At 44.4% G+C, this 24,733-nt stretch overlaps 1 protein-coding gene across 8 annotated transcripts in view; it reads left to right on the forward strand.

The window, feature by feature from the left end:
• The window catches only part of LOC141114125 (microtubule-associated protein tau-like), a 115,342-nt gene that overhangs the window by 4,032 nt on the left and 86,577 nt on the right, over positions 1 to 24,733 (forward strand). The gene's annotated exons all lie outside the window — the stretch shown is intronic.

Here is a 24,733-nt window from a genome sequence, read left to right on the forward strand (position 1 = left end):
GTTCTTCCGTTTCCAAGTATCCCATGCCTAATTTGTATTCATTAGAGAATGTGTAATTGGATGTTCTAGTGTTGTAATATCGGCTACAGTGCTTTTATTTTTTTTTTTTATTTGTATATTTTTAATATTTTTAAAATTATTATTATTGGGTATTATTATTATTAAACAATGCCCACATACAGCAACATCAGTGTTTTTGTTTTGCTTTTTTTGTTTTTTTTTTTAATTTCATTTTTTTTTTTTTCTTATATGATATTGTGCGTGGACACACCCCTTGCAGCACAATGTCGCTCCACTTTGCAGATGTTCGTCTATCTCTCTCGCACAGCAGTCCGCGCTGCGCCCTCCCTGGCTGTATCAATCTCGGCTTTTGTCTCTCTCCCAGCCCCGAACGCTCGGTCCTACAGAGCCCCTTCGCCACATCTGTTGGTAGTTTACTCTCCAAAACCATTTCACGTGTTTTTTTTTTTTTCTTTTTGTTTCTGCTTCCCTCCCCCTTCTGGAATACACAAGGGGGCCGACAGTGTCTCTTGTCCCTGGCTTTGGCAATGCTCCTCTCCCCCTCTCCTCTCTCGCTCTCTTTCTTTGTGTTACACAACAGCCAAAGCATTTAATTCTAGGTTTTATATCCCGCTATCAAAGCATCAGATTTGTTGTGAGCGCACCAATAATATCCTTTTGTCTTGTAGTCAGCCCTGAGCGAGTGCATCCATATCCCTCTGCGAGAACACAAGCTTGCATTATATTGTAATGGAAGATATACTCTCTAATACCTTTTTTTTTTTTTTTTTTTTTTTTTTCTTTTTCTTTTTCTTTTTTTTTTATTAAATGAAACCTTTTTCTATTTCGATCATCCTATATAGAGAAGAATGTATTACTTTGTAGCAGGGCCATACTGGCATTCTTTATGTACAGTTAGATCACTTTATAAACTAGGTTTATTTTTTTTATAGCTGGAAGATCAAATTGGATCATGGATTAAGTTATATTGTAGGCCATAGGAGCCCTGACTGTAGCTCATCCTATTATCTGTGCGTGCGTTTTATTAATGGACTACAATATAAGCCTGAAGGCTCACCACTACCAGCTTCCAGGATATGCAAGGTCATATTCCATAATGTGTTCTTATCGCAAAGTGCAAATTCTTCACAGTAACCCATAGCAACTAGTCAGATTCCATCTTGTACTGGACCATCTTCAGCAGAGTGATCTTTGATTAGTTGCTTTGGGTTCCTTATGGAGTCCACTTGGTCATTATGGTAATAATACTTGCTCTTCAAGCTCCTTCACGTGGGTGGCTAGACGGTTGCCGCTCTGAAAAACACCTTTGCACTTGACAGTGGCGATGATGCAATATGTCGTTTCCTCACTGTTTGCTTAAACCCTCCAAAATGGTTGCGGTGCGGCCCCTATTCACTTGCATGGGGCATGTTTTTGCAGTGGCATTCTGTTTTAAGCTGGTCATACATGGATCAAAATTCCACCGGTTCAGCAGGGACCGGCCGAGATTCGATCCATCTATGAGCAGGCTGAATTGTACCCAAGTCAATCAATTGATTGACTTTGGTACAACTAGCATGTCATATTTTTTACATGCAATTACTGCCAGCGGCTATAGCTGCTAGCCGTAATCATTGTGTTCTGCTGGCATTTTTTCTTTTTTTTTTTTTTTTTTTAAATAATAAACATGTTCTACTTACCTGCCGTGTGCCATGCTTTTGCACAGAGCAGACGGATACTCCTCTTCTCCGGTCCCCGCTGGCGCTCCTGGCTCCTCTCCCCCCACCGAGTGCCCACCATAGCAAGATGCCTGCTATGGGGGCACTCATGTGGGCTCGCTCCCGAGCCGTCTGCGTGTGGCAGCCCGGCTCAGCTCTGCCCCCGGCTCTCTCCTCGCTGGCTGTTATTGTCTCTGAGCCAATGAGGAGGGAGAGAGCCACTGCTCTTATGCACATTGCTGGATGGAGATTGGGCTCATGTACAGTGCATTCGCAGCGCTTCACTTTTTTCCCCACATTTTGTTATGTTACAGCCTTATTCCAAAATGGATTAAATTCTTTATTACCCTCAAAATTCTATAAACAATACCCCATATGACAACGTGAAAGAAGTTTGTTTGAAATTCTTGCAAATTTATTTAAAAAAAAAAAAAAAAAAGGCAAAAAATCACATGTACATACTGTATGTATTCACAGCCTTTGCTCAATACCTTGTTGAAACACCCTTGACACCAATTACAGCCTCAAGTTTTTGAGTATAATGCTACAAGCTTGGCACACCTATTTTTGGGCAGTTTCTCCCATAGCCATTTTCAGATCTCCCAAGAGATGCTCAATGGGGTTCAAGTCTGGACTCTGGCTGGGCCACTCCAAGGACATTTACAGAGTTGTTCCATAGCCACTTTGTTGTTCTTGGCTGTGTGCTTAGGGTTGTTGTCCTGTTGGAAGATAAACCTTCGCCCCAGTCTGAGCTCCAGAGCACTCTGGAGCAGGTTTTCATCAAGGATGTCTCTGTACATTGCTGCGTTCATCTTTCCCTCGATCCTGACTAGTTTCCCAGTTCGTGCCGCTGAAAAACATCCCCACAGCATGATGCTGTCACCACCATGCTTCACTGTAGGGATGGTATTGGTCAGGTGATGAGCAGTGCCTGGTTTACTCCAGACATGACGCTTGCCATTACGGCCAAAGAGTTCAATCTTTGTTTCACCAGACCAGAGACTTTTGTTTCTCATGGTCTGAGAGACCTTCAGGTGCCTTTTGCCAAACTCTAGGCAGGTTGCCCTGCCTTTTGCTGAGGAGTGGCTTCCGTCTGGCCACTCTCCCATACAGGCCTGATTGGTGGAGTACTGCAGAGATGGTTGTTCTTCTGGAAGGTTCTCCTCTCTCCACAGAGAAATGCTGGAGCTCTGTCAGAGTGACCATTGGGTTCTTGGTCTCCTCCCTGACTAAGGTCCTTCTCCCCCCGATCGCTCAATTTGGCCAGGCGGCCTGCTCTAGGAAAAGTCTTGGTGGTTCCAAACTTCTTCCATTTACGGATGATGGAGGCCATTGTGCTCATTGGGACCTTCAATGCTGCAGAAGTTTTTCTGTACCCTTCCCCAGATCTGTGCCTCAATACAATCCTGTCTTGGAGGTCTACAGACAATTCCTTGGACTTCATGGCTTGGTTTGTGCTTTGACTTGCACTGTTAACTGTGGGACCTTTATATAGACAGGTGTGTGCCTTTTACAAATCATGTCCAATCAACTGAATTTACCACAGGTGGACTCCAATCAAGTTTTAGAAACATCTCAAGGATGATCAGTGGAAACAGGATGCACCTGAGCTCAATTTTGAGTGTCACGGCAAAGGCTGTGAATACTTTGTACATAGGATTTTTTTATGTTTTTATGTTTGTTTATGTTTAATAAATTTGCAAAGATTTTAAACAAACTTCTTTCACGTTGTCATTATGGGGTATTGTTTGTAGAATTTTGAGGAAAATAAAGAATTGAATCCATTTTGGAATAAGGCTGTAACATAACAAAATATAGAAAAAGTGAAGTGCTGTGAATACTTTCCAGATGCACTGTAAGTATGGGGGGTTTGGAGGGGTAGGAGCTGCTCTCAGGTGGTGTTGTGTTTTTTTTTTTTTTTTTTTCCTTTAATGCATTAATGTAAAAAACCTAAGGCTGGGTTTACACTGGTGCGACACGACACTCGTCCTACTTTGAATCCGACTTTGCCCTGCGACTTGAAGTCAGAGATGCATCCGACTTCAATTAACGGGGATCCGACTTGGATCCCCACCAATACCAGGCACTGTTTTTGGTATGAATCTTGAGGGGGAACTCCACGCCAAACTTTAAATAAAAAAACGGCACGGGTTCCCCCTCCAAGAGTATACCAGGCCCTTCGGTCTGATATGGCTTTTAAGGGGAACCACCTACGCCGGAAAAACAGCGTGCGGGTCCCCCCAAAATCCATACCAGACCCTTATCCGAACACGCAGCCCGGCCGACCAGGAAAGGGGGTAGGGACGAGCGCACGCCCCCCCCCCTCCTGAACCATACCAGGCCGCATGCCCTCAACATGGGGGTGTGGGTGCTTTGGGCAGGGGGGCACACGGCGGCCCCCCCCACCCCGAAGCACCTTGTCCCCATGTTGATGAGGACAAGGGCCTCTTCCCGACAACGCTGGCCGTTGGTTGTCGGGGTCTGCGGGCGGGGGGGGCTTATTGGAATCCAGGAGCCCCCTTTAAAAAGGGGGCCCCCAGATCCTGGCCCCCCGCCCTATGTGAATGAGTATGGGGTACATCGTACCCTTACCCATTCACCTGGGGGAAAAAAAGTGTCAATAAAAAAAACACACTAGACCGTTTTTTAAAGTAATTTATTAGGCAGCTCCGGGGGTCTCTTCCGACTTGGGGGGGTCTCTTCCGACTTCTCCACTCTTCTCCCGGTCTCCGGTTCTTCTCCCGCTCTCCGGTGTCTTCTGCCGGGCTCCTCCGCTATCTTCTGCTCTTTTGCCCGCTCTTTTGCTAGCCACCATGACATAACCCAGTGACCACGCCCCATGCCTATATAAGTCGTTGCGCACACGGCATTACATCGGGAGAGAGCGTCGCGTCAACATCGAAAGAAGACCGGAGGGAAGAAGACGATGGAGAAGACCAGGCCAACGCTAGCAAAAGAGCGGGCAAAAGAGAAGAAGATAGCAGAGGAGCCCTGGAAAAGAGGCCAGCGAGAGGGGAGAAGTCGGAAGAGACGCCCCCAAGTCGGAAGAGACCCCCGGAGCTGCCTAATAATATACTTTAAAGACCGGTCTAGTGTGGGTTTTTTTTTTTTTTTTTTTTTTTTTTTTAATTGACACTTTTTTTTCCCCCAGGTGAATGGGTAGGGGTACGATGTACCCCATACTCATTCACATAGGGTGGGGGGCTGGGATCTGGGGCTCTTGGATTCCGATAAGCCCCCCGCCTGTAAACCCCGACAACCAACGGCCAGGGTTGTCAGGAAGAGGCCCTTGTCCTCATCAACATGGGGACAAGGTGCTTTGGGGTGGGGGGGGCGCAGTGCGCTCCCCTCCCCCAAAGCACCCACACCCCCCATGTTGAGGGCATGCGGCCTGATATGGTTCAGGAGGGAGGGGGGCGCTTGGTCGTCCCCACCCCCTTTCCTGACCGGCTGGGCTGCGTGTTCAGATAAAGGTCTGGTATGGATTGTGGGGGGACCCCCACACCGTTTTTCCGGCGTAGGGGGTTCCCCTTAAAATCCATATCAGACCGAAGGGCCTGGTATACTCTTGGAGGGGGAACCCATGCCGGTTTTTTATTTAAAATTTGGCGTGGGGTCCACCCTCAAGATCATCAGAGCAAAAGTCGCATGCCAAAGTCGGATCATGCAAGATGGCGATCCGACTTTGATCCGACTTCAATGATAGTCAATGGGCTGAAGTAGTACAGGGAGCATTTTCAAAGTCAGACCGACTTGTGTCAAAGCAGTTAAGACGGCTCCTATAGGGAAACATTGATTTTCACGCGTCATGTGACATGAGCTCCCAATGTCGGAGTGTTTGTTGCACCAGTGTAAACCTGGCCTCAGAACCACTTTAAGGCTCTATTCACACTAATGCGTTTTTTGATGCATTTTGCAGAAATGCATGGGAATTTTTTAACATAGGTTCCTATGGAACATGTTCACATCAATGCATTTTTGTGCCTCTGCGTTTTTGGAAAGGGTCGGGGACTTTTTTTCATGCAAAATGCAGCGTTTTGCATGTAATAGAATTCAATGGACCCACATCCAAAACGCAAGTACCGCGTTTTTACCTCGTTTTGTGTTTTTTTTTTTTTTTTTTTTTTTTTTGACATGACATGACATGTCCGCTGACATCCGACCCGCTCCGATCCGAAAAAGTGTGACGGAGGATAAACCTACTTTTCCATCCGTCATCGGATCGGGTGACGATGGACTCTATGGTCCGCCGTCATCCGATCCCCCATAGGGGAGAGCGGCGCTCTGACACTGTGCAGCGACGGAATTGTCATCTGCCTGCTCAGCGGGGATTGATAGAGCGATCCCCCGCTGAGCAGAGTGGGCTCCATACACGGACAAGTCCGTGTGAAGGAGCCCTAAGGCATGCTTAACACCAGGGCACCTAGAATACAATAGTTCCCTATGTGTCCTGATCACACCATAACACTGCGTTGAGGTAAGTTGCATCAGGCGCAAGAACTGCACAGTCCACCGACTCGGTCCATCCCTGTTAACCTGCTCGGCGGTTGTGGGGGGATTAAGTGCGTCTTGAGAGGCTCCCGTCCTTTCAGATAGGGAAGTAAAGTCAATTTTGTTTTGCAACATTTCAATAAAGTTTTTTTTTTTAAAGAAAAAGATAAATGGTGCCTTGGGTTGTGACAGCGCAAAGCACCACCCTCTATGCAACGTACACCAACCTGCTTTTTAGCATGCAGGCTGGTGTAGAAGAGCCCTCATTGCTTTTTTGAGCAAATGGAGATGTTACCCATAGCAACCAGTCAGAAAATGCTGGCTTGCTCCGTAACCTATAGCAACCAGGCCTCCGTTTACTGGTGCTAGGTGATGCCAGATGACCGCACATTGCAGTTTTTGCTTAATTTAGATTTTTCTCAGCACAGACAGGATGTATCCTGATTGGTCTTTTAGAACACAGGGCCCCGTAGACTGTAGAGTTCGTTGTGTGACTGGAATCGTTATGCTGAAATTTAAAAACATTGGGAGATTTTTTGATGATTAGGTTTACTTGTGGTTTTTTTTATTTTTTTTTTTCCTCTATTTGCGTGGATTTCCCATCATCCACCTGTCCACGCAGGCTTTTGTCTTGCTGCCTTTGTGTGTCAGCTTTGAGGTGGAAGGCCATTTTTCTCGCTTAGCATTGACAGGAGCATTTTCTATCTCTGCTGAAGGACCAGCTTTGTCTGTCAGGGATAAATATCCCTTTTTAGCAGGAATGCTTGTCCAATGGATTGTCTCACTTTATCCATGACATGGCAGGAATGGTGTCACTGGATATTTTTAGTTGAAAATATGAGATTGGTGATTGTTTTTAGTGCTGTTGTCTATAGAATCTTGAACTCAGCAGGATTCATTAGGACAAGGCCTCATCTCCATGGAAACAAAGTGCTGGGCCAAAATGTTGTTAAAGCAACACGAGATATTCTCTACAGCAGGGGGCGCAACCTACAGCAATCAAGCACATGATGAGGGGAATTTATCAGATCTGGAGCAGCTGTGCATGGCAACCAATTGGCTTCTATCTTTCATTTTCAAAGTGTAACTGAACAAGCTGAAAATGGAAGCATGCATAGCCACTCCAGATTCCGTCTGCTCCAGTTATAATAAATTCCCCTCAATGCTGTACCCGCGTGGGCTCAGCGGTGGCTGTTAGTGTATGCTGTGCAGAAGTCGGCCCGCCTATCCTTTTACTCCTCTAAGTAAAACTGCTGGTTGCACAGGTATGCGTGTGAAGGTGCAGTGATTGGGGCTGCTCTGAGGTGTGAAGGTGCAGGGATTGGGGCTGATTTGAGGGGTGAAGGTGCAGGGATTGGGGCTGATTTGAGGGGTGAAGGTGCAGGGATTGGGGCTGGTCTGCGGTCTGAAAGTGCAGGAATTGGAACTGATCTGAGGAGTGGAGGTGCAGAGATTGGGGGTGAAGGTGCAGGAATCAGGGCTGATCTGAGGGGTGGAGGTGCAGAGATTGGGGGTGAAGGTGCAGGAATCAGGGCTGATCTGAGGGGTGGAGGTGCACGAATTGGGGGTGAAGGTGCAGGGATTGGGGCTGATCTGAGGGGGTGAAGGTGCAGGGATTGGGGCTGATCTGAGGGGGTGAAGGTGCAGGGATTGGGGCTGATCTGAGGGGGTGAAGGTGCAGGGATTGGGGCTGATCTGAGGGGGTGAAGGTGCAGGGATTGGGGCTAATCTGAGGGAGTGAAGGTGCAGGAATTGGGGCTGATCTGAGGGGGTGAAGGTGCAGGAATCAGGGCTGATCTGAGGAGTGGAGGTGCAGAGATTGGGGGTGAAGGTGCAGGAATCAGGGCTGATCTGAGGGGTGGAGGTGCACGAATTGGGGGTGAAGGTGCAGGGATTGGGGCTGATCTGAGGGGGTGAAGGTGCAGGGATTGGGGCTGATCTGAGGGAGTGAAGGTGCAGGGATTGGGGCTGATCTGAGGGGGTGAAGGTGCAGGGATTGGGGCTGATCTGAGGGGGTGAAGGTGCAGGGATTGGGGCTGATCTGAGGGAGTGAAGGTGCAGGGATTGGGGCTGATCTGAGGGGGTGAAGGTGCAGGAATTGGGGCTGATCTGAGGGGTGAAGGTGCAGGAATTGGGGCTGATCTGAGGGGGTGAAGGTGCAGGAATTGGGGCTGATCTGAGGGGGTGAAGGTGCAGGAATTGGGGCTGATCTGAGGGGGTGAAGGTGCAGGAATTGGGGCTGATCTGAGGGGGTGAAGGTGCAGGAATTGGGGCTGATCTGAGGGGGTGAAGGTGCAGGAATTGGGGCTGATCTGAGGGGGTGAAGGTGCAGGAATTGGGGCTGATCTGAGGGGTACAGGAATTGGGGCTGATCTGAGGGGGTGAAGGTGCAGGAATTGGGGCTGATCTGAGGGGGTGAAGGTGCAGGAATTGGGAGTGATCTGAGGGGGTGAAGGTGCAGGAATTGGGGCTGATCTGAGGGGGTGAAGGTACAGGAATTGGGGCTGATCTGAGGGGGTGAAGGTGCAGGAATTGGATCTGATCTGAGGGGACGAAGGTGCAGGGATTGGCTATGATCTGAGGGGTGAAGGTGCAGGGATTGGCTATGATCTGAGGGGTGAAGGTGCAGGGATTGGCTATGATCTGAGGGGTGAAGGTGCAGGGATTGGCTATGATCTGAGGGGTGAAGGTGCAGGGATTGGCTATGATCTGAGGGGTGAAGGTGCAGGGATTGGCTATGATCTGAGGGGTGAAAGTGCAGGAATTGGGGATGATCTTTAAATCTGCCATTAACAGTACAGCTATGTTTAAAAAAAATAAACCGAACAACTACGGTGGACTATTGTTCTCTGGAATGCGTGTTGTCTAATGCAGTGTTTCTCAACTCCAGTCCTCAAGGCGCCCCAACAGGTCATGTTTTCAGGATTTCCATTATTTTGCACAGGTGATTTGATCAGTTTCACTTCCTTGGTTATTACCACAGCCGTTTCATCTGAGGGAAATCCTGAAAACATGACCTGTTGGGGTGCCTTGAGGACTGGAGTTGAGAAACACTGGTCTAATGCTTGTAAATTGTCAGTTAATGTGGAAAAGGTTGCTGAGCAATGCTGACCCCAGTTCTTCAGTATGGGTTACGGCACTTTACACTTCTGAAGCTGGTTATGAAATTAGTGCAGACTCATCATTTTTGGGAGTTGAATGTTTCATAACAAGTGACTGTTGGTCCTTTGCTGCTCATAGCAATCTCATTCATCCTTCCCTTCTACTAATGTAGTATTAGAGGTTGTATTGGATCATCTTGTTGCTGGAAACATAGACTGTATGAGACGGCGCTGTCCTCAGACACACAGGACCTCGTCTTGCATAGGACAAGTACAAGCAGGACCTTGCATCATTTAGAGCAGGTTAAGTATTGATGTTCTTGCACGATCCTTTTACAGTATATCTTCTTGAGTTATTCAGAAACCTTTTAAAAGCTGACCTCCTGGCAAACCACTAAACACACATATAATATATATTTGCAATAGGATGTTTTACTTTACTATCAATCCAGTCCTGAGAGTTAAACAGCTCTGCCCCACAGCCCAGCTTTGCTTGGCGGTGCAGAGGAACATTTTTCTTTCTGCTGCAGGTAAGTATACTTACCTGTCTTGTCCGTCCCCTAATCTGTAATTTGACCGTGAAAGGAGAAGCAGCAGATTGATGAACTGAACTCGTCTTTGGCCCCTTGTAGTGCTTTCGCCTCCCTCCAGTCCGAGCTCTGCTGTAGAGAAACTAGAGGTGGTTAATACCAAGTGAAATTCAAGTACTTGCCCTGCTTGGATTAAAAAAATACATATATATTGGTGTATTTATTGAATACAAAGCTACATTAGTTTGTCTGTTTATATCTGATTGAAGTTCAGCTTTAGAGCCCAACCGAACTTTCATCTCATATCATTCGGATACATTCCCTGGTTAATGAAAATAAAGGTGTTCAAAATCTTACAGATAATTTCCTATAAAAGCAGCCACAGCCTCAGCGCAAAAAAGCTGGTCTCCTGCCAGCATGCTGCAAGAATGGAAGCAGTGGTCTATATGAAGAGGTTGGACCTAGAGTTCTGTAATCAGCAGAGATCATGTTTCCTGCTTATTGGAGAGCTCTAGCTCAGCTGGGGTATGTATGACCTCTACAGAGAGACCACTTCTTTGGTGCAGTCCTTCTTTGCAGCCTGCTGGCAGGGAACGGGCTTTTCTACTCGGGCTGTAGCTGCTTTCTAAACAAAACAAACTGTAGGCCTTACACCTTTTTTGTTTTGATGCACCTGAATGGATCTAAAGCAGAACCTAAACCTAAACTCGTCGATTTTTAGCTGTTAAAACAACATTCAAGGTATGCTGTGAGTTGTGTGCTCTTGTGCAATAACCAAATATTAACAATCTGTTTGAAATATTTAGATTTGGGGTATGATAGATATGTTATGGAGAAGGAGAGGGGGAGGTGTTTTGTAGTCTTTGGCTGACAATGCTGCTCATCCAATATATAGAGGGAGCCTTGTCTCTCTAAGACAGGAAGTGTGTTACTGGCAGGATCAATGGGTGCTACCTGTGCCCCCTGTTGGAGGTCTTTCCTCACTTCCCGCCTCAGCGACTGCCCCCATACCTCCCAACTTTTTGAGATGGGAATGAGGGACACCTATCAGCAAAAGAATGCAGGCATAGTAGGACACACCCCTGGCCACACCCCCTTAAAGGAGAATTGTACAAAAAAACAAGATTCATTTAAACCCACTAGTGCTTTTTTTTTTTTTTTTTTTTTTTTTTTTTTGTATCTCTACTATTCCTTTTTATATTGGCTTTTGGAATTTACAAATGCAGCAATTTAGAAATCGGATGAAAAGTTTAGCACTGGAAAAACACTTTTTGATAGATAAAAAGTGCATTTAATTTACATCTATATAGATCAGACCAAAATGAGGGACAAATGAGGAGGAAAGAGGGACAGAGGGACATTGCTCCAAATCAGGGACAGTTGGGAGCTATGCTGTCACTGAGACAGGAGGTAAGGGCAAATCTCTAAAGAGGGACAAGAACCAAAGTAAAAAAGAGGCTCTAACCTTCTATTCTGTATCCAAAGCAAAAAAAAAAGTAAAGTTGTAGCTGAAGAACCATAGACAAATAATGTGTGTAAAGAGGGGTTGGGGGGTTCAGCTCACAGCTGCCATTCAAACCTTCAAGTCCTGCTGCTGATTGCTGTCAGCTCTAATAATGTGTGTCTATGGGGAAATCACCTGTCTGAGACACTTAAATAGGCAGCGAGATCTGGAGGAAGAAGATGTGCTATGTGTACACCTCTTCCATCACTGGAATAGGACCCAGAGGTGACTCAAATGAAACCCCTCTCCCCTCAGGTGCATTCATTTCTTTGAAATGTAAAGGTGAAATGCACTTTTTAAACAGCAAAGCTCCTTTAACATATGCAGGCCAACGAGCAAGTTTGCAATTATACCTTTTTATTGTTTCCCCTTCCTCCTGCTGCCCTTGGGGACTTATTAGAAGTCTACCCGTTCAGATTTGCTTTCCAGATATGCAGACAGAACTAACCATGACGCCCTTTCCTCCGTCTTCCTGGTTGAGTGGTGCTAGGTGTCATTTAGCCCAGTAGACTGAGGACATCATGTGGCAAAAAAGAGGTACTGTAGGGGACTGTTCTGGATTAAAGACAAGTAATGCCCCACAGCTGGGCTTTTACTATAGCCACCAATGAAGTAACTTTGCAGAGTCTTGGACGCAGTGTAGCCAGAGACCGATTATCTATTATATACAGGAGCGCTCGTGCAACTTTTTTTTTTTTCTCACGTGATTGCTTCCACAAGACTGTTATCACCAGCTGAGTATCAGTCCTAGTGTTTTGGATCTCTGCACCTTTTACTGGTAATAGTAAGCTTACAGCAGCTGTTGTGTGTTTATCTTGTGGGGGCTTAATTTGGGGTACGAGGGGGCATTTGCATTGCTTTGCAGGTACTTGTGTGTGCTAGCCAGCCTGGACATGTGTCCTATAAATAGTAGAAAATGGCCTATCCTGACATGGCAGATCAGGCAGTGTACGTCTCGGTTGTGTGAAATTTGAATTAATCAGATGTGAGGAACATTGGAGGGTGCACTTATTCCTTAAAAGTGCTCCTTGAAGGCATTGGCATGTTGCAGTGCCGTCATTTGTCGCTCTTCCCTAAACATGTAGGGCATTCATTTTGCCTTTCAGATAGAGAAGTACTCTGGGGACACTCTGGATTACAAATGTCGCTGTAATCCAGTGCTTAAAGCAGTCAGGTTCACAGGCGTTGTTACTGGGAGCACAGCCCAAGACGGGGACAGATCTCATCCGATGGGGAAAAAAAAAGCCTCCTATTTCCAGCGTGTTGTGACTGATATACTAATGGGGATCCTAATTATCATGGGGGGTATGTTACTGCCATATTTTGTGGGATAACTGTAGTTTTTATTTGAATGTTATGCAGGAGAGACCATCTTGGTGTGTGTGTATGCACTTTTTGTGATTCGCACTGCCTCGCTTTAACTGACAATTGAGCGGTCGTGCGCTGTTGTACCCAAACAAAATTGACGTCCTTTTTTCCCCACAAATAGAGCTTTCTTTTGGTGGTATTTGATCACCTCTGCGGCTTTAATTTTTTGCGCTGTAAACAAAAAAGAGCGACAATTTTGAAAAAAAAAACACATTTTTTTTTACTTTTTGCTATAATAAATATCCCCCAAAAATATATAAAAAAAAACCTATTTTTTTCCTCAGTTTAGGCCGATATGTATTCTTCTACATATTTTTGGTAAAAAAAAATCGCAATAAGCGTATATTGATTGGTTTGCGCAAAAGTTATAGCGTCTACAAAATAGGGGATAGAGTTATGGCATTTTTATTATTCATTTTTTTCTTTTTTTCTTAGTAATGGCGGTGATCTGCGATTTTTATCGGGACTGCGACATTACGGCGGACACATCGGACACTTTTGACACCATTTTGGGACCATTGTAATTTATACAGCGGTCAGTGCTATAAAAATGCACTGATTACTGTGTAAATGACACTGGCAGGGAAGGGGTTAACCACTAGGGGCAATGAAGGGGTTAAGTGTGTCCTAGGGAGTGATTCTAATGCCCCGTACACATGGTCGGACATTGATCGGACATTCCGACAACAAAGTCCATGGATTTTTTCCGACGGATGTTGGCTCAAACTTGTCTTGCATACACACGGAAAATCTGATCGTTCTGAACGCGGTGACGTAAAGCACGTACGTCAGGACTATAAACGGGGCAGTAGCCAATAGCTTTAGTCTCTTAATTTATTCTGAGCATGCGTGGCACTTTGTCCGTCGGATTTGTGTACACACGATCGGAATTTCCGACAACAGATTTTGTTGTCGGAAAATTTTCTAGCAAGCTCTCAAACTTTGTGTGTCGGAAATTCCGATGGAAAATGTGTGATGGAGCCTACACACGGTCGGAATTTCCGACAACAAGGTCCTATCACACATTTTCCGTAGGAAAATCCGACAGTATGTACAGGTCATAAGTGTGGAGGGGGTGGGCTTCCACTCACATGACAGCGATCACTGGGAGCAGTGATCTCTGTCATGATCCAAGTCAGAACGGAGAAATGCCTTGTTTACATAGGCACTTCCCCGTTCTGAGGCTCGGTGACACGATCAGCGGGAGACTGGCGGACATCGAGTCCGGCGGTCCTGCAGGCATGGTCATGCTGTACATGGTGGGCATGCGCACACCTGCTATCCCCGCCTCTTGAAGGGGACGTACAGGTACGCCCATTTGCCCACCGCTGCCATTATGCTGATGTATATCGGCGTGCAGCGGTCGGCAAGTGGTTAAAGCGTAACTCCACTTTTGTTGAGAAAAGAACATTCTCCCTGGGTGATCTATGTACATTGCCTAGATTATGACAACCTTTGTTGCGGATTCCTACCTTTTTTGTTATTCTGAATAAATCCATGTGTGTTTGTCTGTGCCTCTGTGCTAAGTGAGTCTAAGCCCCGGTTCACACAAGGGCGGCACGACTTGCAGCTCGCCTCACTGAGGCGACCTGCACACGACTTCCACGGCGACTTGCAAAACAACTTCTGTATAGAAGTCTATGCAAGTCGCCCCAAGTCGCCCCCAAAGTAGTACAGGAACCTTTTTCTAAGTCGGAGCGACTTGCGTCGCTCCTATTATAACGGTTCCATAGTACAGAACGGGAGGCGACTTGTCAGGCGGCTAGGTTGCCTGACAAGTCGCCCCTATATGAACCGGCACTTATGGTAGTGTTTTCTTAAATATCAGTCAGCTGTGGCAGTTGCAGAGCACTAATGAGGAAATCTGCTGGGCCTGTATTCCTTTAGATGTGTTCATATTGGAAATATATCACCAAAAATGACATTTTAGTTGCAGGGGATGCCTGAAATCTGACTTGTATCTTAGGCAGACTTCTGGGAAAATTGGTGGGCCAATCACAAAAGCAGGAAATGGTGTTTCTGTGGTCAGTATACATTCTGTGTACAGAACAGCTCCAGGTAGCCATATTGCATTCATAGAAAATTACAGCGGCTGCAGATTGAAAAGGAAAGGTCATTTTTAATAACATTCAATTACAATATGACTTGTATCACAATTGTACACACTATATTATTTTTTCTTTATTTGCTATTTTTTTTTTCCCACGAAAGTGGCGTTACCCTTTTAAAGATTTACCTCCGGGATACGCAATTTGACAATAAACCGCACGGTTTATGATAAATTAACAAATGTCCTACCCTGTTTCCCCGAAAATAAGACCTAGCGTGATTGTCGGTGATGGCTGCAATATAAGCCCTACCCCCCAAATAAATCCTAGTTAAAGTCCTTGTAGGTCTTACTTTCAGGGTAGGGCTTATTTTCGGGGAAACAGGGTAGGGCTTATTTGGGGGGTAGGGCTTATATTGCAGCCATCACTGACAATCACGCTAGGTCTTATTTTCGGGGAAACAGGGTAGTAGCCATGCAACTGGGAGGTGAGGTACGAAGGCACATGTAGAGGTACAGGTCTTTGTGATCAGGTCTCGCAGATTTAGATGTTGTACATTAGGCAGAATACTATTGATAACTGTATGTAACATGAGGCCTTGTATCAGTCGGGATCAAGATTTAAGAGAAAAACTGATCTAGTGCCAGCTTTTTCTTGCAGGAGGAAGTTGCGTTAACCAGATTATATCTATATCTATATTTTATCTATCTATATATTTTTTTTTTTTTTGTGATCAATTTTATATGTAGTTTGTTCAGTACATAGGCAGGTTACGCTTCCTGCTTAGTTTATCTGTGGAGCCCTGCTGATCCCTTTATCACAGTGAAAGTCAACCAGACAGGGTGTGTCTGAAAAATGGTACATTCTCTACACTGTGTAATAAGGTGAAAACATCCACAATACTAGGCAGCCTTTAATGAGGACAAATAGCCTCAATGCTCATAGTAGACCGTGCAGTTTAGGCTGCCAGTGCGTAAAGCTTGGCTATAGATGGATAGAAATTTGACTGGTTCAGCAGGGACCGGCTGAATTTTGATCCTTGTGTGGCTTCTGTCAAACAGACTTGGAAAATTATTTTTTTTGATCAGCGGCTGAAATCTTTTAGGGGGGGGAGTAGAAATAAACTAAAATAATGTGATTGCATAAGTGTGTACACCCTCTTATAACTGGGGATGTAGCTGTGTTCAGAATAAAACAATCACATTCATACTCATGTTAAATAGGAGTCAGTATACATCTACCATCATTTAAAATGCCTCTGATTAACCCTAAATAAAGTTCAGATGTTCTAGTAGGTCTTTCCTGACATTTTCTTAGTCGCATCCTACAGCAAAAGCCATGGTCTGCAGAGAGCTTCCAAAGCATCAGAGAGATCTCATTGTTAAAAGGTATCAGTCAGGAGAAGGGTACAAAAGAATTTCCAAGGCATTAGATATATCATGGAACGCAGTGAAGACAGTCATCATCCAATGGAGAAAATATGGCACAACAGTGACATTACCAAGAACTGGACATCCCTCCAAAATTGATGAAAAGATGAGAAGAAAACTGGTCAGGGCGGCTGCCAAGAGGCCTACAGCAACATTAAAGGAGCTGCAGGAATATCTGACAAGTACTGGCTGTGTGGTACATGTGACAACAATCTCCCGTATTCTTCATATGTCTGGACTATGGGGTAGAGGGGCAAGATGGAAGCATTTTCTTGTGAAGAAAACATCCAAGCCTGGTTAAATTTTGCAATAACACATCTGATGTCTCCCAAAAGCATGTTGGAAAATGTGTTCTGGTCTGATGAAACCAAGGTTGAACTTTTTGGCCATAATTCCAAAAGATATATTTGGTGCAAAAACAACACTGCACATCACCAAAAGAACACCATACCCACCGTGAAGCATGGTGGAGACAGCATCATGCTTTGGGGCTGTTTTCAGGGGCCTTAGAGGGAATTATGAACAGTTCCAAATACCAGTCAATATTGGCACAAAACCTTCAGGCTTCTGCTAGAAAGCTGAACATGAGGAACTTCATCTTTCAGCATGACAACGACCCAAAACATACATCCAAATCAACAAAGGAACGGCTTCACCAGAAGAAGATTAAAGTTTTGGAATGGCCCAGACCTGAATCCGATTAAAAAAACTGTGGGGTGATCTGAAGAGGGCTGTGCACAGGAGATGCAAAGCAGAATGGGCAAATATTGCCAAGTCAAGATGTGCCATCCTGATAGATTCATACCCAAAAAGACTGAGTGCTGTAATGAAATAAAGAGGAACTTCATCGGGGTACCGATGCTTGTGGCCGACGGTCGCGATGACCACCGGCCACAAGTGATCGTGACCAGGAGACACAGAACAGGAACGAGTGTTTAAACACACTTCCCTGTTCTGTTCTGACAGGAGTGACAGATCGTGTGTCCCTTTTAGCTAGGAACCACGATCCGTCACTTCCTCTAGTTAGTCCCTCCCCCTTCAGTTAGAATCACCTCCCAGGGAACAGTTAACCCCTTCACTGCCCCCTAGTGTTAACCCCTTCACTGCCAGTGACATTTTTACAGTAATCAATGCATTTTTAATCGCAATTGCTGTATTAATGCCAATGGTTCCAAAAATGTGTCAAAATTGTCCAGTGTCCGCCATAATGTCGCAGTCCCGACAATCGCAGATCGCTGCCATTACTAATAAAAAAAAAAAAATAATAATAAAAATGCCATAAAACTATCCCCTATTTTGTAGACGCTATAACTTTTGCGCAAACCAATCAATATACGCTTATTGCGATTTTGATTTTTTTTTTTTTTAACCAAAAATATGTAGAATACATATTATCAGCCTAAACTGAGGGAAAATTTTTTTTTATATATTTTTGGGGGATATTTACTATAGCAAAAAGTAAAAAATAATGCGTTTTTTCTTTCTTCAAAATTGTCGGTTTTTTTTTTTTTTGTTTATAGCGCAAAAAATAAAAACCGCAGAAGCGATCAAATACCACTAAAAGAAAGCTCTATTTGTGGGAAAAAAGGACGTCAATTTTGTTTGGCTACAACGTCGCATGACAGCGCAATTGTCAGTTAAAGCGACGCAGTGCCGAATCGCAAAAAGTGCTCTGGTCAGGAAGGGGGTAAAATCTTCCGGGGCTGAAGAGGTTTACGGGGACTTGTCACATTGCAAGTCTTAGAGCAAAGTAACCGTTTTTCCTAATTGTCCATCTCTTCTGCTACTGGTACTTACCTTCATCTGCTGCCCTGTTAGACTGCCCTAACCCAAAGTTCGAAGACTTGTGTTAGATCGATGCCTCCGCATGGTTGAGGACCTTCCCTCCTGGCCACGTGACTGTGCTTGGGCCTGGCATTTGGTTGCTCAGGCAATAAGTCATAGAGGAAGGAGAGCGGGTGACATGCTCCCCTATACCTTTAAAGTACTGTGCATTTCCAAGAGTTCTGACATGCAAGCATAATGATGAGGGAGCACAGAAAACGGTAGGGAAGCACAGCAAAGGTGAATATCGGGGATGAAGTTGGCTGTGCAGACTTCAGCTGGAAAATGTCTCAGAACCTGGGAGGTGAAATGTTGCTGCTGTGATTTATTGGGCTTTATACATCCTCATCGCTCTGTGCGTTTCCTTGTAAAATAAGCTGGTTGGCACTGACTTTTCAGGGCAGAACATAATTACCTCCACACAGTACGTATCCTTTTTTTTTTTTTTTTTTTTAGAAACTGCAGAACAGCAGCTGTAGAGCATAAGGTATTGATTTTCTTCCTTTGTCCTTTACTGTAGCCCTTAACACAGCAGAATGTGTCATATTGCCTCGCTTTAAGCCATCCTGGATACGTTGTGGTTTTTTTTTTTTTTTTTTTTTTTTTTAGCTGTATGTTAAATATTTAAGGGCCCATTTACACTATATGGTACAGTTGTGAACCATTCATGCTTTGTGGTGCAGGGTGTTGACAAAATGCTACATGTGTGCTAAAACCTGAGCTGAGGCACATTGGTAGCCCATTCACAATTCATGAAAAACATACACAAATGGGTGCAAACCTGTTTTTACCATCTGCATTTTTCAATTCAGTCATAAGACAGCCAACACATTGCTGGAGGCAACAACTTGGAATAAAGGAATGAAGACTTGCACTAGACCAGAAGGACCTGTATTAAAAATCTATATGCACTCTGAGACTTCTTCTGAACTCTGGATATACACTGTGGTCACTGTGGTTTTACTACCGCTGACCGAAGCGCATGTCTGGAGTTCAGAAGGATTATCAGAGTGGATATAGATTCTTAATTTAGATCTCCCCAGGTTCAGTTTTGAGACCTTTCAAGTCTTCATTCCTTTATCCCAAGCCCTGATGAAAGGAGCGTGTTGCCCCCAAGACGCGTTGGCTCTCTTTTTTTTTTTTTTTTTTATGGTTGAATTGTGAACTATTAAATTGAAAAATAATACTAAAGTGTAATAAGAAAAAAATAAAATTAACAAAGGGCACACTTACCTGCTCTGTGCGATGATATTGCACAGAAAGCAGAATTTTTTGCTTTTCAGGAAGTTTCCTGCTGGCGATGTAACCTGCTGTTGGCTCCAGGTGCCTACTTGGCAAGCTAGGTGTTAAGGAGACACCCGCATGCGCACGTTTCTTAGCTGGACTATGTGCATCCATAGACACACACCGCACCAGAAATCCACACTCTGGTCCCTCCTAACAGGAGTTTGACTGACGCCAGTGATAGTCTATGGCTCCTGCTGCCCGCAGTGTCTGAAAAGCAAGAAGTAAGGGGAGCGATGCTGGACAGGTGACAGGAGCCAGTGGTAAATGTATAAGGATGGAGTGGGGGCTAGGAAAGATGTTTTTTTTTCTTCCTTTAATGCAGAGAATCTGTTAAGATAAAAAAAAAATTGTATATAAAATCTGCACACCTTTTTAATGTGACCTATAAACTGCACTACTCAAAAACAAAGGGGGAGAATGTAAAACTAAAATAATGTGGTTGCCTAAGTGTGCACACCCTCTTATGACTGGGGATGTAGCTGTGTTCAGAATTAAGCGATCCCATTCAAACTCATGTTGTATAGGAGTCAGTACACACCTGCCATCATTTAAAGTGCCCTTGATTGACCCCAAATAAAGTTCAGCTGTTCTAGTAGGTCTTTCCTGACATTTTCTTAGTCACATCCTACAGCAAAAGCCATGGTCCCCAGTGAGCTTCCAAAGCATCAGAGGAATCTCATTGTTAAAAGGTATAAGGAGAACGGTACTAAAGAATTTCCAAGGCATTACATATACCATAGAACACAGTGATGATAGTTATCAAGTGGAGAAAATATGGAAAAACAGTGACATTACCAAGAACTGGACGTCCCTCCAAAATTGATAAAAAGACGAGAAGAAAACTGGTCAGGGTGGCTGCCAAGAGGCCTACAGCAACATTAAAGGAGCCATAGGAATATCTGGCAAGTGCTGGCTGTGTGGTACATGTGACAACAATCTCCCGTATTCTTCATATGTCTGGGCTATGGGGTAGAGGGGCAAGACGGAAGCCTTTTCTTACGAAGAAAAAAACTTCCAAGCCCGTCTAAATTTTGCCATCTAAACACATCTGATGTCTCCCAAACCATGCTGGAAATCCTGGTCTGATGAAACCAAGGTTGAACTTTTTGGCCATAATTCCGAAAGATATGTTAGGCGCAAAAACAACACTGCACATCACCAAAAGAACACCATACCCACCGTGAAGCATGGTGGTGGCAGCATCATGCTTTGGGGCTGTTTTTCTTCAGATGCAACAGGGGCCCTACTCAAAGTAGAGGGAATTATGAACAGTTCCAAATACCAGTTAATTTTGGCACAAAACTTTCAGGCTTCTGCTAGAAAGCTGAACATGAGGAGGAACTTCATCTTTCAGCGTGGCAACGACCCAAAGCATACATCCAAAGCCCAGACCTGAATCCAATTGAAAATCTGTGGGGTGATCTGAAGAGGGCTGTGCACAGGAGATGCCCTCGCAATCTGACAGATTTGGAGTGTTTTTGCAAAGAAGAGTGGGCAAATATTGCCAAGTCAAGATGCACCGTGCTGATAGATTCATACCCAAAAGGCTGAGTGCTGTAATGAAATCAAAAGGTGCTGCAACAGAGTTTTCGTTTTAAGGGTGTGCACACTTATGCAACCATATTTTATTATTTTTATTTTTACTTCACTGCACCTAAAGGATTTCAGTTCGTTTAACTGAGTTGTACAGTTTATAGGTCCTATGTGTGTGTGTGTATGTATATGTGTGTGTATATATATATATATATATATATATATATATATTAATTTTATGTGTGTGTGTGTTAGCACAGTGGCTAAGTGGGGTTAGCCCTATGGTTTTTGGATCGAATCCCAACCATGGCACCTGCCTGGAGTTTGCATGTTCTCCCAGTCCTCGGGTTTCCTCCCACACTCCAAAGACATGCTGGGGGGTTAATCGGCTCATGTCTAAATTGGCCCTAGAATGCATGTATGTACAGTATCTCGCAAAAGTGAGTACACCCCTCACATTTTTGTAAATAGATTCTTATATCTTTTCATGTGACAACACTGAACAGATGACACTTTGCTACAATGTAAAGTAGTGAGTGTACAGCTTGTATAACAGTAAATTTGCTGTCCCCTCAAAATAACTCAACACACAGCCATTAATGTCTAAACCGCTGGCAACAAAAGTGAGTACACCCCTAAGTGAAAATGTAAAAAATCGGGCCCAGTTAGCCATTTTCCCTCCCCGGTGTAATGTGACTCGTTAGTGTTACAAGCTCTCAGGTGTGAATGGGGAGCAGGTGTGTTAAATTTTGGTGTTATTGCTCTCCCTCTCTCATACTGGTCACTGGAAGTTCAACATGGCACCTCATGGCAAAGAACTCTCTGAGGATCTGAAAAAAATTATTGTTGCTCTACATAAAGATGGCCTAGGCTATAAGAAGACTGCCAAGACCCTGAAACTGAGATGCATAATGGTGGCCAAGACCATACAGTGGTATAACAGAACAGGTTCCACTCAGAACAGGCCTCGCCATGGTCGACCAAAGAAGTTGAGTGCACGTGCTCGGCATCATATCCAGAGGTTGTCTTTGGGAAATAGACGTATGAATGCTGCCAGCATTGCTACAGAGGTTGAAAGGGTGGGATGTGAGCCTGTCAGTGCTCAGACCATACGCCACACACTGCATCAAATTGGTGTGGATGGCTGTCATCCCAGAAGGAAGCCTCTTCTAAAGATGATGCACAAGAAATCCCGCAAACAGTTTGCTGAAGACAAGCAGACTAAGGACATAGATTACTGGAACCATGTCCTGTGGTCTGATGAGACCAAGATAAACTTATTTGGTTCAGATGGTGTCAAGCGTGTGTGGCAGCAACCAGGTGAGGAGTACAAAGACAAGTGTGTCTTACCTACAGTCAAGCATGGTGGTGGGAGTGTCATGGTCTGGGGCTGCATGAGTGCTTCTGGTACTGGGAAGCTACAGTTCATTGAGGGAACCATGAATGCTACCATGTACTGTGACATACTGAAGTAGAGCCTGATCCCCTCCCTTCTGAGACTGGGCTGCTGGGCAGTAGTCCAACGACCTCAAACACACCTCCAAGACGACCACTGCCTTGCTAACGAAGCTGAGGGTAAAGGTGATGGACTGGCCAAGCATGTCTCCAGACCTAAACCCTATTGAGCATCTGTGGGGCATCCTTAAATGGCAGGTGGGGGAGTGCAAGGTCTCTAACATCCACCAGCTCCGTGATGTCATCGTGGAGGAGTGGAAGAGGACTCCAGTGACAACCTGTGAAGCTCTGGTGAACTCCATGCCCAAGAGGGTTAAGGCAGTGCTGGAAAATAATGGTGGCCACACAAAATATTGACACTTTGGGCCCAATTTTGGACATTTTCACTTAGCAGTGTACTCACTTTTGTTGCCAGCGGTTTAGACATTAATGGCTGTATGTTGAGTTATTTTGAGGGGACAGCAAATTTACACTGTTATACAAGCTGTACACTCACTACTTTACATTGTAGCAAAGTGTCATTTCTTCAGTGTTGTCACATGAAAAGATATAATAAAATATTTACAAAAATGTGAGGGGTAAACCTCCCTTCTGTGAGATACTGTGTGAATGCGAGTTAAGCACTTTAGATTGTAAGCTCCTTGAGGGCAGGGACTGATGTGAATGTACAATAATATATGAAGAAGAGTGTCAGAATATGAGAATACTATACTTAAGCTGTTGCTATGATCCCTTATCTTTTTAACATTTGTCTGTTATTTTTAATTGATGTGCTATAATATGTGACAATAATAATTGTATCTTTATAAATGAATAGTCTGGATGCCTGTAAAATCCCAGTCTATGGATATTGTCTTTTATACCTTTTTTTTTTTTTTTTGGTCACGGTTAAGGGAGATCTGTTCTCTTCGGAAGCCTCATTCATGCAAGCTATGGAGATTAAAATTAATTGACAATTCCTTCATTTATTGGTTGAATAAGCATAGAAATCCCCACGCCTCGTAAATATTTCATCCTGGACTTCATTTAAAATGAATGGGCTGCTTTACTATAATGCACATTAACTCGTATGCAGTAACGCACTAGAACACAGTGGAACAATGTGAACGCATGCATAGAGGGATCCATACTTTGGAAAATGAACGTTTTGTGTATATTTGAGCTTGATGTGGACATCTTACTGGAGAAAGGGGTCAGCTCGCAAAAAAAAATATTGCCCTGTCCAAGATCAAATAGCGAGTGAGCCATAGGCTGCCCAGAGTGGATCAAGAAGAGGAGGGATGTAATTTTAAAGGGCAGGTTTGGAGAACTGCACATAGTAAACATTGCTAAAACATTGTTGACTTTGCATTGAGGTGCATATATAACTCGGTGGTGGTCATCTCCTACTTGGAACTCCTGCTGGCCTGCAGCTATTTTACAGATGACAACTGATGGCAATTTTCAGTTTGGTATCATATCTTTATTCAACCTTACTAACTATGTAATTATGATTGGAAGTCCCAGATGAAGATTATTTCTCCCAGGAAATTCTGCATAACACATAGGATCAGAGGGCTTCCCTTTCCTCAATAGTAAAATGGTGGAATTGCAGCTATCTGACTTGCCCTTATCACTGAACTTCTCATTTGTAAGTGTAGCTGGAGCAGAACTAATAACCCAGCTATTTTTTTTATAAATCATTTCCATTTCTTCCCATGACAAGGGCCAACAACTGCAGCAGGTCAGAGGCAGCCCAGCAAGCATAGATAGACCTCAGTGGGAATTCCTGGCCGGGATGATTTATGTAGAAACATTAATTGGTTTATTGCATGATAATTAGACTAATCAAAATCCTGAAAGCATTGTCAGTAGCCGCCGGTGTTTGATTGACATCTCTGACCTTAATGGCTCTGCTGGTGCTCAGTGTAGACTGTCCATTGAAGATCACAGCTTTCCATGACCAAGTTTGGGAAATCCTGGCCTGGTATTAAGTGGAAACAAAGCGAACTGTCAAAAATATATTATAAAATATTTCTTTTATACAGTCTGGTGACCTAGATCTCATATTATCCCTATCATTTTACAGCTGTCCAGTACAAAAATCTGCCAGCGCACAAGCACTGATTAATAGGGGGGGGGTTCAAGTGTGATTGTGTGTGGTGATTTTTTTTTTTTTTTGGTGAGAAAGAAAAAAAGAATTACTGGTCTGAATTAAGGTTGGCGGTGCTCTTATCCTTCTGATGCTTTATAGACTACTCCCAGGGATCCTAGGGGACACCCCTGCAGACACAGGGAGAGCTTCCTTTTGAGTGTAAGATCTTAGGCCAGATCCTGAAGACGTCACACAATTATGATGAAATGCGTTGGGTGGAAACTCCTGGCAACGTCCCATCTCGTACCAGTGGTTGATTCCGGCAGCCATCTTGGATGATGGAGAGATACGTTTTAATCTATTGAAACTA

The sequence above is a fragment of the Aquarana catesbeiana genome, linkage group LG12 (assembly GCF_042186555.1).
Source record: "Aquarana catesbeiana isolate 2022-GZ linkage group LG12, ASM4218655v1, whole genome shotgun sequence".
In the NCBI taxonomy this organism is placed as follows: domain Eukaryota; kingdom Metazoa; phylum Chordata; class Amphibia; order Anura; family Ranidae; genus Aquarana; species Aquarana catesbeiana.